The sequence below is a fragment of the Rana temporaria genome, chromosome 2, assembly GCF_905171775.1.
Source record: "Rana temporaria chromosome 2, aRanTem1.1, whole genome shotgun sequence".
Taxonomy (NCBI): Eukaryota; Metazoa; Chordata; class Amphibia; order Anura; family Ranidae; genus Rana; species Rana temporaria.
The window spans coordinates 119320289-119332324 of record NC_053490.1 but is presented as its reverse complement, the minus strand read 5'-3'; the positions used below and the strand labels follow the sequence as shown (position 1 = coordinate 119332324).

General features: G+C 42.7%; 1 protein-coding gene across 1 annotated transcript in view; it reads right to left on the bottom strand.

Moving 5' to 3' along the window:
- AVIL (advillin) overlaps nt 1-11581 on the bottom strand; it is a 97004-nt gene extending 85423 nt beyond the window's left edge. The window contains exon 1 of the mRNA XM_040340859.1: nt 11271-11581. The gene's annotated coding sequence lies outside the window, so the exon portion shown is untranslated. The remainder of the gene's footprint in view (nt 1-11270) is intronic.
- Nucleotides 11582-12036: the final 455 nt, after the last annotated feature.

Sequence of the window (12036 nt, the reverse complement as noted above, 5' to 3'; positions counted from 1 at the left end):
AGCCTATGGTTAGATTACCGGACTAGTTATCCTGTCTGTCCGCGTTATCTAATCAATACGGCCCTTTTACATATAAGGGGGGTCCTGCTCCTTCATAAATTGATTTATATACAGGCTTTTTGTACGTATGCAGAAAATAGGGCTCAGACCAGTATATCTTCCCTGGTCTGACTGTCCCTCAAGTTACTGGCTGCTAGGTATGCTTACCCCACTGCCGAGATACACGCAGGGGGACCAGGAAGGAAAAAGACACCGGTAACAGAAGGAAAGAAAAAAAAAAAAAAAAAAAAAAAAAAAGGAGAGAAAAAATAAAGAAAAGAAACATGTATCAAAATCTGCTCCGCATCTAATAGGACCTCTGTCACAAGTCTCTTTCCTAGACTGCAGGCAACTTAAGTCTCTTACTCTTTAGAAACACTTATCAGCTTAATGCTTATTTAAAAAGGAAAAATCACCCATGCACATTCAACCTCTTGCTTTGGTAATCATAGATGGCAGTACTTTGATAATAATGGTAATGGTCCTGTTATCTCAGTGCACCAAGATTATAACTCAGTCCTTTTTCCTATATGTACAGCATTAGCTCATTGCACATATAGTACTAACACCATCTAATCCAATTTTCCTTTGTCTCCTGGGCTATGGCACCTGTAGAGAGTCCCAGCATAATAAACACAGTACCGGGGGGATTGGGGGGGGGGCCCAGGGAGGAGGGGGGGGGGGGTGCGGGATGGCACCCGACCCTGCTCGGCTCTACTGAGCGTCTCACCCAACCTCAGGACCTCCTTGACGACCTGTTGCTGCCGCTGCCAGTGCTGCTGGGGCTCCGTTTTCCTTCCTGCATCATCCTCTATCGTAGCACCGCTTCCTCCGTTCCCCAGCTGCTCCCGGCGTAGTGCTGACCAATCGCATAGCCTCTTCCAGTCACGTGGTATCCCTCTGGGTCCCGTTTGTTTAGGGTTTTTTTTTTTTTTTTTTCATTGAGCCATGCAGGGCGGGGGTGAGTCTCCGACTTGGTCGCCGGGGGTGTCAGCCTCTCGTGCTGGCATCCACCGGTCCGCAGCTGGATCCGTCGGCTCTCCACTCTCCTCTCCCGCTACCGCACGCCATGGAGTACTCCGGCACCTCCCACCTACACGTGCGCGCGCGTCACGTCCTCATCAGCCGCTACAGCCGTGATGAGTGTTCTCCTCATAAATAAAGGTTTTAACCCCTGATTGCCCCTAGAGTTAACCCTTTCACCCCTGATCACTGTATAAGTGTCACTGGTGACGTGGTTAGCCAGTTAGTTATTTAGTTATTTTAGGTTCGCCACCAGGTTTTTAGAAAGCGTTAGGTACCCCCATATATTACCGAATAAAGGTTTTAACCCCCTGATTGCCCCCTAGTTAACCCTTTCACCAGTGATCACCGTATAAGTGTTACGGTTGACGCTGGTTGGTTAGTTTGCTGTTTATAGCATCAGAGCACCCGCCGTATATAACCCAATAGGTTTAAACCCCCTGATCCCCCGGCGGGTGATATAATTTAATTTTAGCGCCAGTCAGGGTCTGCGTCGCCCCAGGCAGCGTTAGGTTAGAGCCAGACAGTACCGCTTACACCACTCGCTAAGCATACACCCCCCCTTAGTGGTATAGGATCTGAACGGATCGATACCTGATCTGATCAGATTATACTAGCGTACCCAGCAGTTTAGGGTACCCAAAAAACGCATTGTTAGCGGAATCAGCCCAGCTACCCGCTAGCACCTGCGTTTTCCCCCTCTGCCCAGCCCAACCCACCCAAGTGCAGTATCGATCGATCACTGTCACTTACAAAACACAAGACACATAACTGTAAGCGATCGCAGGGATCAGGCCTGTCTCTGCGATCGCTTACAGTTTTTTTTGAAGCGTTTTCTACATTTGCTTTTCTATAGTCAGGTGCTTTTTTTACCTGTGAATCCTTACCATTGTACCACTAAATTTAGAGTCCAAAATGGCAAACCGAAGGTACAATGATAAGCAGGCCTTGGAGTTCATGTGCATGTCAGATAGTGAAGAGGAGGAGGTCACGCATCTGACAGATTCTGGCTCAGAATATGAACCCATTTACGACAGCGGCTCCATGTCAGATAGCTCGCACGACGAAGTTGAGGTCCCTGCTAAGGCCAGGCGTACCCGATCCCATTCTGATGTTGTTGAGCAGCAAGAACCGCAGGACCCTCGTATGGAGCAGAGATCCAGTACTAGCGCCGCTATTCCTTCTGGTGAATTGGCAAGCACCAGCGGCCTAGTACAACCCTGGTCGTTTATCCAGCACTGCAGTAACACTTCGGTGACGTGGCGAGTCCCATAAGTGCAGTTGAAGCTGGCGATGTGGCAAGCACAAGTAGTGTCCCGCTGCCACCAAGAAGAAGACAGAGACAGGCCGTCGTGCCCATAGTGCCCTTCCTGTAGAATTTGCCTATCCTGATTGGGTCCCCCACCACTTCTACAGCACCTGTACTTCCCCCATTCACTGGCCAACCCGGTATTCAGGTGGATACAGCGAACTTTATGTCACTTGATTTTTATTCGCTGTATTTCACGGAAGATCTCTATAGATCTATTGTGGACCAGACTAATTTATATGCTGGTACTTACATCGCCGCTAACCCCCAGTCTCGCCTTGCCAAAGAATGGAAACCTCTCGAGGTTTCCGAATTTAAGACCTTTCTGGGCCTTACCCTCAACATGGGCATACACAAATTTCCGTCATTGCGGATGTATTGGTCCACACATCCCATTGACCATATGTACATTTTCTCTGCTCACATGGCCAGGAGACGATACGAGGCGAGACTGCGGTTCCTGCATTTCAGTGACAATGCACTTTGTCGTCCACGTGGAGACCCTGAATTTGACCGGCTCTACAAAATTCGGCCCCTCGTAAACCATTTCAACGAACGTTTTGCAGCCTTGTTTAATCCCCAGCAGGTTGTATGCGTTGATGAGTCCCTGATTAAATTTGCTGGCCGCTTGTCTTTCAAACAGTTCCTTCCCAGCAAGCGTGCCAGATACGGGGTCAAGCTCTATAAGCTCTGTGACAGGGCCACAGGCTACACATGGAGCTTTAGGGTTTACGAGGGAAAAGATAGTCAGGTAGAGCCGGAAGGATGCCCAGATTACATGGGGAGCGCTGGCAAGATTGTTTGGGACTTGGTGTCACCCTTATTCGGAAAGGGGGTACCATTTGTATGTGGACAATTTTTACAGCAGCGTGCCACTTTTTAGCCACTTATTTGATCAACAGATTGGAGCATGTGGCACCGTGCGACCTAATCGCCGGGGCTTCCCCCAGCGGCTTGTAGATGCCCGTGTTAGGCCGGGGGCGAGAGCCTGCTGCAGATGTAAAAATTTGCTCGCTGTGAAGTGGCGGGACAATAGGAATGTTTTCGTTCTTACCACCCCTTCACGCAGACACGACAGTCCAAATTCGTACGGCGACTGGTGTTGTGGAGAAACCCCTCTGTGTCCACGAATATAACCTTAATATGGGAGGGGTGGACCTCAACGACCAGTTGATGGCGCCGTATCATATTGCCCGTAAGACGAGACGCTGGTACAAAAAAGTGTCTCTACATTTATTTCAATTGGCTCTACTGAATGCTCATGTCGTATACAGAGCTTCAGGACGGAATGAATCCTTCCTTCAATTCCAGAGGGATATCATCACAGAACTCCTGTATCCCAGGCGGTATTGTACCTCACCATCTCCTACCAAATGCAGTAAGCCGACTGCATGAGAGGCATTTTTCTTATGTCCTCCCGAGTACCCCTACCCAACGAGCCCCCCAAAGAAATGTCGTGTCTGTACCAAGCGCGGATTTAGGCGTGACACCCGTTATTTTTGTCCCAAATGTCCTGGCAATCCTGGTCTTTGTATTGGTGAATGTTTTGAACGCTTCCACACACACGTTAATTATTAGTGTAGGGTGAAACATTTCACAGGCTAGGCACACTCACACAGGGTCTCCCAAGATGCCATCGCATTTTGAGAGACCCAAACCTGGAACCGAAAAGTTGAAGTTACAGTTCACAGTTACAAAAAAAAGTGTTAAAAAAAAAAAAAAAAAAAGTAAAAAATAAAAACACACAAAAAATATAAAATAAAAAAACCAAAAATAGTTGTCGTTTTATTGTTCTCTCCCTCTCTATTCTCTCTCTATTGTTCTGCTCTTTTTTACTGTATTCTATTCTGCAAAGTTTTATTGTTGTTATGTTTTTTCATGCTTGCTTTTCAGGTATGTAATTTATTTTACTGTTTTCAGGTACGCCATTCAGCTGTTGCTGTGGACTTATTTATCTTGACAGCAACAGCGTTTGCTCCCACGATATATAAAGCCGCGACTCCAGTGCTGTAGGAGGTGATTTCACCACCACAGTTTAAAAAAAGAGCATATATGCCGAAGCATGCGGGCAGCAGGGGCGGAGGAGCGATTTTGCTCCTAATGCCGCGTACATACGGTTGACATTCCTACGGAGGCTTTCCCGTGGAAAAGTCTGACCATGTGTACACGGCATAGAAAAGTCCGACCGTGTGTACGCGGCATAGAAAAGTCCGACCGTACGCGGCATAACTTTTTTGCGGGAGGATGCCCCCATGCTTTGGCATATATATATATTTTAGGCACAGGTTGCGTTAAAAAATGTTTTATTTTTTACTATGTTTTTTTATAGGTATTTGCTTTGCAGGTATGGTATGATCTTACTGTTATACTGGAATGTTACTTTGTTTTAATGTTAACCATCATTTGCTTAGCAGGTACGCCATTCAGTTGCAGTGCGGATTTATTTAGCGTGACAGCAACAGCGTTTGCTCCCACGATATATAAAGCCGCGACTCCAATGCTGTAGGAGGTGATTTCACCACTACAGTTCAAAAAAGAGCATATATGCCGAAGCATGGGGGCATTAGGGGCGGAGGAGCGATTTTGCTCCTAATGCCGCGTACATACGGTTGACATTCCTACGGAGGCTTTCCTGTGGAAAAGTCTGACCATGTGTACACGGCATAGAAAAGTCCGACCGTGTGTACGCGGCATAGAAAAGTCCGACCGTACGCGGCATAACTTTTTTGCGGGAGGATGCCCCCATGCTTCGGCATATATAAATGGTGCATGTATGCCCATCATTAGAAGTGGGTGGATGAAGGGAGGTATTCTAATGGTGGGCATACCCACCGATCAATCTTTTTTTTGTTCAGCCAACAGACTGCATGAAAAAAAAAAAGATTACAATACATGTCCAACAAGAACCATCAACGTACTGGTATGTTGCAGGACTTTGAATGGTTATACCAGAATGATGCCTGCGGGTTTAGGCATCATCTTGGTATCATTCTTTTCAGCCAGCGGTCGGCTTTCATGTAAAAGCAGTCCTAGCGGCTAATTAGCCTCTAGACTGCTTTTACATTCAGTGGGAGGGAATGTCCCCCCCCCAGATATAAACGGCGCCATTGAGAATATGGGAAAGCATTTTATCACACCGATCTTGGTGTGGTCAGATGCTTTGAGGGCAGAGGAAAGATCTAGGGTCTAATAGACCCCATTTAAAAAAAAAAAGAGTACCTGTCACTAACTATTGCTATCATAAGGGATATTTACATTCCCTGAGATAACAATAAAAATGGTAAAAAAATAAATAAATGGAAGGAACAGTTAACAAATAAAATAAAAAAAGCGAAATAAATATATAAAAAAATAAAAAATAAAAAAAAGCATCCCTGTCCCCCCCTGCTCTTGCGCAAAGACGAACGCAAGCGTCGGTCTGGAGTCATATGTAAACAGCAATTGCACCATGCATGTGAGGTATCACCGCGAAGGGCAGATCGAGGGCAGTCATTTTAGCAGTAGACCTACTCTGTAAATCTAATGTGGTAACCTGTAAAGGCTTTTAAAGGCTTTTAAAAATGTATGTAGTTTGTCGCCACTGCGCGTTTGTGCGCAATTTTAAAGTATGTCGTGTTTGGTATCCATGTACTCGGCCTAAGATCATAATTTTTATTTCATCAATAATTTGGGAAATATAGTGTGTTTTAGTGCTTTAAAATAAAAAAAAGTGTATTTTTTCCCCAAAAAATGCGTTTGAAAAAACGCTGCGCAAATACTGTGTGGAAATTTTTTTTGCAACACCTACCATTTTAATCTGTAGGGCCTTTGCTTTAAAAAAATATATAATGTTTGGGGGTTCAACTTTACTTTCTTGCAAAAAAATAATATGTTTTTATGTAAACAAACAGTGTCAGAAAGGGCTTTTTCTTCAAGTGGTTAGAAGAGTGGGTGATGTGTGACATAAGCTTCTAATTGTTGTGCATAAAATGCCAGGACAATTGAAAACCCCCCCAAATGACCCCATTTTGGAAAGTAGACACCCCAAGCTATTTGCTGAGAGGCATCTTAAGTCCATGGAATATTTTAGATTTTGACCCAAGTTGCGGGAAATATAAATAAATATATATATATATATTTTTTTTTTTGCGCAAAGTTGTCACTAAATGATATATTGCTCAAACATGCCATGGGCATATGTGGAATTACACCCCAAAATGCATTCTGCTGCTTCTCCTGAGTACGGGGATACCACATGTGTGAGACTTTTTGGGAGCCTAGCCGCGTACGGGACCCCAAAAACCAATCACCGCCTTCAGGCTTTCTAAGGGTGTAAATTTTTGATTTCACTCCTCACTACCTATCACAGTTTCGAAGGCCATAAAATGCCAAAATAGCACAAAAAAAACCCAAATGACCCCATTTTGGAAAGAAGACACCCCAAGGAAACTGCTGAGAGGCATGTTGAGTCCATTGATTTTTTTTTTTTTTGTCCAAAGTGATTGAATAATGAGAAAAAAAAAAAAAAAAAAATGTGTCACTAAATGATATATTGCTCACACATGCCATGGTTATATGTGGAGTTGCACCCTAAAATACATTCTGCTGCTTCTCCTGAGTACGGGGATACCACATGTTTGGGACTTTTTGGGAGCCTAGCCGCGTACGGGACCAAGCACCGCCTTCAGCATTTCTAAGGGCGCAAATTTTTGATTTCACTCCTCACTACCTATCACAGTTTCGAAGGCCATAAAATGCCAAAATAGCACAAAAAAACCCCAAATGACCCCATTTTGGAAAGTAGACACCCCAAGCTATTTGCTGAGAGGCATGTTGAGTCCATGGAATATTTAATTTTTTTTGCCCCAAGTGATTGAATCATGACCAAAAAAAATTAAAATAAAAAAATGTACAAAACATTGTCACTAAATGATATATTTCTCACACATGCCATGGTTATATGTGGAATTGCACCCCAAAATACATTCTGCTACTTCTCCTGAGTACGGGGATACCACATGTGTGGGACTTTTTGGGAGCCTAGCCGCGTATGAGACCCGAAAACCAAGCACCGCCTTCAAGATTTCTAAGGACATAAATTTTTGATTTCACTCACACAAATCTTGAAGGCAGTGCTTGGTTTTCGGGGCCCCGTACGCGGCTAGGCTCCCAAAAAGTCCCACACATGTGGTATCCCCGTACTCAGGAGAAGCAGCAGAATGTATTTTGGGGTGCAATTCCACATATAACCGTGGCATGTGTGAGAAATATATCATTTAGTGACAACGTTTTGTATTTTTTTTTTTTTTGGTCATTATTCAGTGACTTGGGGCAAAAAAATTAAATATTCCATGGACTCAACATGCCTCTCAGCAAATAGCTTGGGGTGTCTACTTTCCAAAATGGGGTCATTTGGGGGGGTTTTGTGCTGTTTTGGCATTTTATTGCCTTCGAAACTGTGATAGGTAGTGAGGAGTGAAATCAAAAATTTATGCCCTTAGAAATCCTGAAGGCGGTGATTGGTTTTCGGGGTCCCGTACGCGGCTAGGCTCCCAAAAAGTCCCACACATGTGGTATCCCCGTACTCAGGAGAAGCAGCAGAATGTATTTTGGGGTGCAATTCCACATATGCCCATGGCATATGTGAGAAATATATCATTTAGTGACAACGTTTTGTAAAACATTTTTTTTTTTTTTTTGGTCATTATTCAATCACTTGGGGCCATAAAATTAAATATTCCATGGACTCAACATGCCTCTCAGCAAATAGCTTGGGGTGTCTTCTTTCCAAAATGGGGTCATTTGGGGGGGTTGTGTGACATCTTGGCATTTTATGGCCTTCAAAACTGTGATAGGTAGTGATAGGTAGTGAGGAGTGAAATCAAAAATGTATGCCCTTAGAAATCTTGAAGGCGGTGCTTTGTTTTCGGGGCCCCGTATGCGGCTAGGCTCACAAAAAGTCCCACATATGTGGTATCCCCGTACTCGGGAGAAGCAGCAGAATGTATTTTGGGGTGCAATTCCACATATAACTATGGCATGTGTGAGCAATATATCATTTAGTGACAACTTTGTGCAAAAAAAAATCAGTTTGTCATATTCCCGCAACTTGTGTCAAAATATAAAATATTCCATGGACTCGACATGCCTCTCAGCAAATAGCTTAGGGTGTCTACTTTCCAAAATGGGGTCATTTGGTTTTTTTTTTTTGCTATTTTGGCATTTTATGGCCTTCGAAACCTTGATAGGTAGTGAGGAGTGAAATCAAAAATTTGTGCCCTTAGAAATGCTGAAGGCGGTGCTTGGGTTTTGGGGCCCCGTATGTGGCTAGGCTCCCAAAAAGTCCCACACATGTGGTATCCCCGTACTCAGGAGAAGCAGCAGAATGTATTTTGGGGTGCAATTCCACATATAACCATGGCATGTGTGAGAAATATATCATTTAGTGACAACTTTTTGTAAACATTTTTTTTTTTTTTTTTTCGTCATTATTCAATCACTTGGGACAAAAAATTAAATATTCAATGGACTCAACATGCCTCTCAGCAGTTTCCTTGGGGTGTCTACTTTCCAAAATGGGGTCATTTGGGGGGGTTTTGTACTGCCCTGCCATTTTAGCACCTCAAGAAATGAGATAGGCAGTCATAAAATAAAAGCTGTGTAAATTCCAGAAAATGTACCCTAGTTTGTAGACGCTATAACTTTTGCGGAAAACCAATAAATATACGCTTATTGCGATTTTTTTTTTTACTAAAGACATGTGGCTGAATACATTTTGGCCTAAATGTTTGACTAAAATTTAGTTTATTCGATTTTTTTTACTTTTTGTTATAAGAAAAATCATTTTTTTTCAAAATTTACGGTCTTTTTGCGTTTATATCGCAAAAAATAAAAATCGCAGAGGCGATCAAATACCATCAAAATAAAGCTCTATTTGTGGGAAGAAAAGGACGCAAGTTTCGTTTCGGTACAACATTGCATGACCACGCAATTACCAGTTAAAGCAGCGCATTGCCAAATTGTAAAAACACCTCTGGTCTTTAGACAGCGTATTGGTCCGGGGCTTAAGTGGTTAATGGCTGCGAGTTATTTTGAGGGGACAGAAAATGTACACTGTTATACAAGCTGTACACACACTACTTTATATTGTAGCAAAATGTAATTTCTTCAGTGTTGTCACATGAAAAGATATAATAAAATATTTACAAAATGTGAGGGGTGTACTCACTTTTGTGAGATACTGTATGTACATAACATATATATATATATATATATATATATATATATATATATATATATATATATATATATATATATATATATATATATATATATATATAAATAAACTTAATATATATGTTCGCACTATAAAATAATGGATATGATTACATGTCTATAAACAACATTAGCTGTCTTACACCAGTCAATTGTTTAATTTTACATTAATTTAGCTTAGAATTAAGAATTAAGTGATAACGGCTCTGATGATCTCATTAAAATTGTGTAACATTAGGTAGAATATTATGACTTAAACTGTATCTAAACCCAAAACCAAAAATTGTAAATATTGCAGAATACTAGTCCTTGATGTGGTGGCTGCATTTGTTTTCTTTTTAACTTTTTGCTTTGTATTCACTTAGTAATCCTGCAAATATTTTTTTCCCTGCTGCATTGTTCTTCCACTGTACTTTTGGAGGGAGCCATGGTTTTCCTGGCTACATTGGTCCTCCATTGTAACTTTGGAGGGAGCCATGGTTGTCCTGGCTACATTGTTTCTTCACTGCACCTTTGGAGGGAGCCATGGTTGTCCTGGCTACGATGTTTCACCACTGTATCTTTGGAGGGAGCCATGGTTGTCCTTGCTACATTGTTCCTCCACTGCATCTATGGAGGGAGCCATGGCTGTCCTGGCTACGATGTTTCTCCACTGTATCTTTGGAGGGAGCCATGGTTGTCCTTGCTACATTGTTCCTCCACTGCATCTTTGGAGGGAGCCATGGTTGCCCTGGCTACATTGTTCCTCCACTGCATCTTTGGAGGGAGCCATGGTTGCCCTGACTACGATGTTCCTCCACTGCATCTTTGGAGGGAGCCATGGCTGTCCTGGCTACGATGTTTCTCCACTGCATCTTTGGAGGGAGCCATGGTTGCCCTGGCTACATTGATCCTCCACTGCATCTTTGGAGGGAGCCACGGTTGTCCTGGCTACATTGTTTCTCCACTGCATCTTTGGAGGGAGCCATGGTTGTCCTGGCTACATTGATCCTCCACTGCATCTTTGGAGGGAGCCATGGTTGTCCTGGCTACATTGTTCCTCCACGGCATCTTTTAAGGGAGCCATGGTTGTCCTGGCTACATTGCTCCTCCACTGCATCTTTGAAGGGAGCCATGGTTGTCCTGGCTACATTGTTCCTCCACTGCATCTTTGGAGGGAGCCATGGTTGTCCTGGCTACATTGCTCCTCCACCGTGTCTTTGGAGGGAGCCGTGGTTGTCATCCTCAGCTGCTTTCCTGATATGGATTACAAAAATATGGATTGCCCCTATCTCTTCATCTCAATTACATGGGGGTAGGGCAATTAGTAATTTACAAAAGATAGCTATGAAGGAAGATATTCTTCATTGCTGCTCACAGGAAGGGACATGAACACTGCTTTTCTGGCAAGATCAATAGGTATTTGTACTTGCTTAAAATGTTCTTAGCTTGAAAAAAAAAAAGAAAACAAATGCAGCCATCACATCTAAGGACTGTAAGCTGCAATAATATTGCAGTTATGTTCTTGACTTTGGTTATCATGTAAGATTAGATTTGATCAGTTGTTATAGTTATTGCATCATGACTACTATATGTTATATGACTACTATATGTTATAACAGCTCCTTGCAGCATCTTACTAAATTAAATGAAAAGTATTTCTCACCTTTGAAGCTGGACGCCTAGGGTGCAGAGAGCGATTCCTCTGTTCACCGCACAAAGCTGAATCTCTTCATCAGAGAGTTAAAGAGGGAAGTGCCGGGTGCCTCTGTCAACAAGAAAGTGTTTCGTTCTGCTAGCACAAGAGATTTGCCTATGTTTGCATTGTCATATCTCTTTCAAAATCTCTAGCCAATCATAGTTCAGCGGGTCATCTCGCTGAATATACTCAAATTGGATGAAAATCATCTATTTGTCCATATTCAAACCAGTAGCACACAGAGTTGCAGTGTCCTCTCACGTTTCTTTGCCGACGATACGCAGCCCAAACATCCCACCGAGATTGATTTTTCAGAAAGTGCCCATTTTAAACAATCAATAATTCATAATGATAAATACATTGCGGAAGTCACTGCAAGGCTGTCTAGCGAAGAGCTGAAGCATATTTATGTCTATGATATTTTAGAAGTAAACAGATTAGGATCACAAGAATACAGAGTTTTATCTTATTGTTTTCTGGAAGACTGGTAAAGTAAAGAGCACCAGAAATCTAGCAGTAAATACATTCATTGGAAGAGGGTAGGGAATGTCAATGTGCAGGGCCATATCAGTGTTAACAGAAGGAGTAATGCCTCGTACACACGGCTGGATTTTCAGAGAAAAAAAGTCAGACAGGCTTTTTTTCTCTGAAAATTAATACTAATTTTAAACTGGACTCGGCACACAGGTATTAACTTTAAAAATCTGTAGGTATTTATTTATTTATAGAAAAA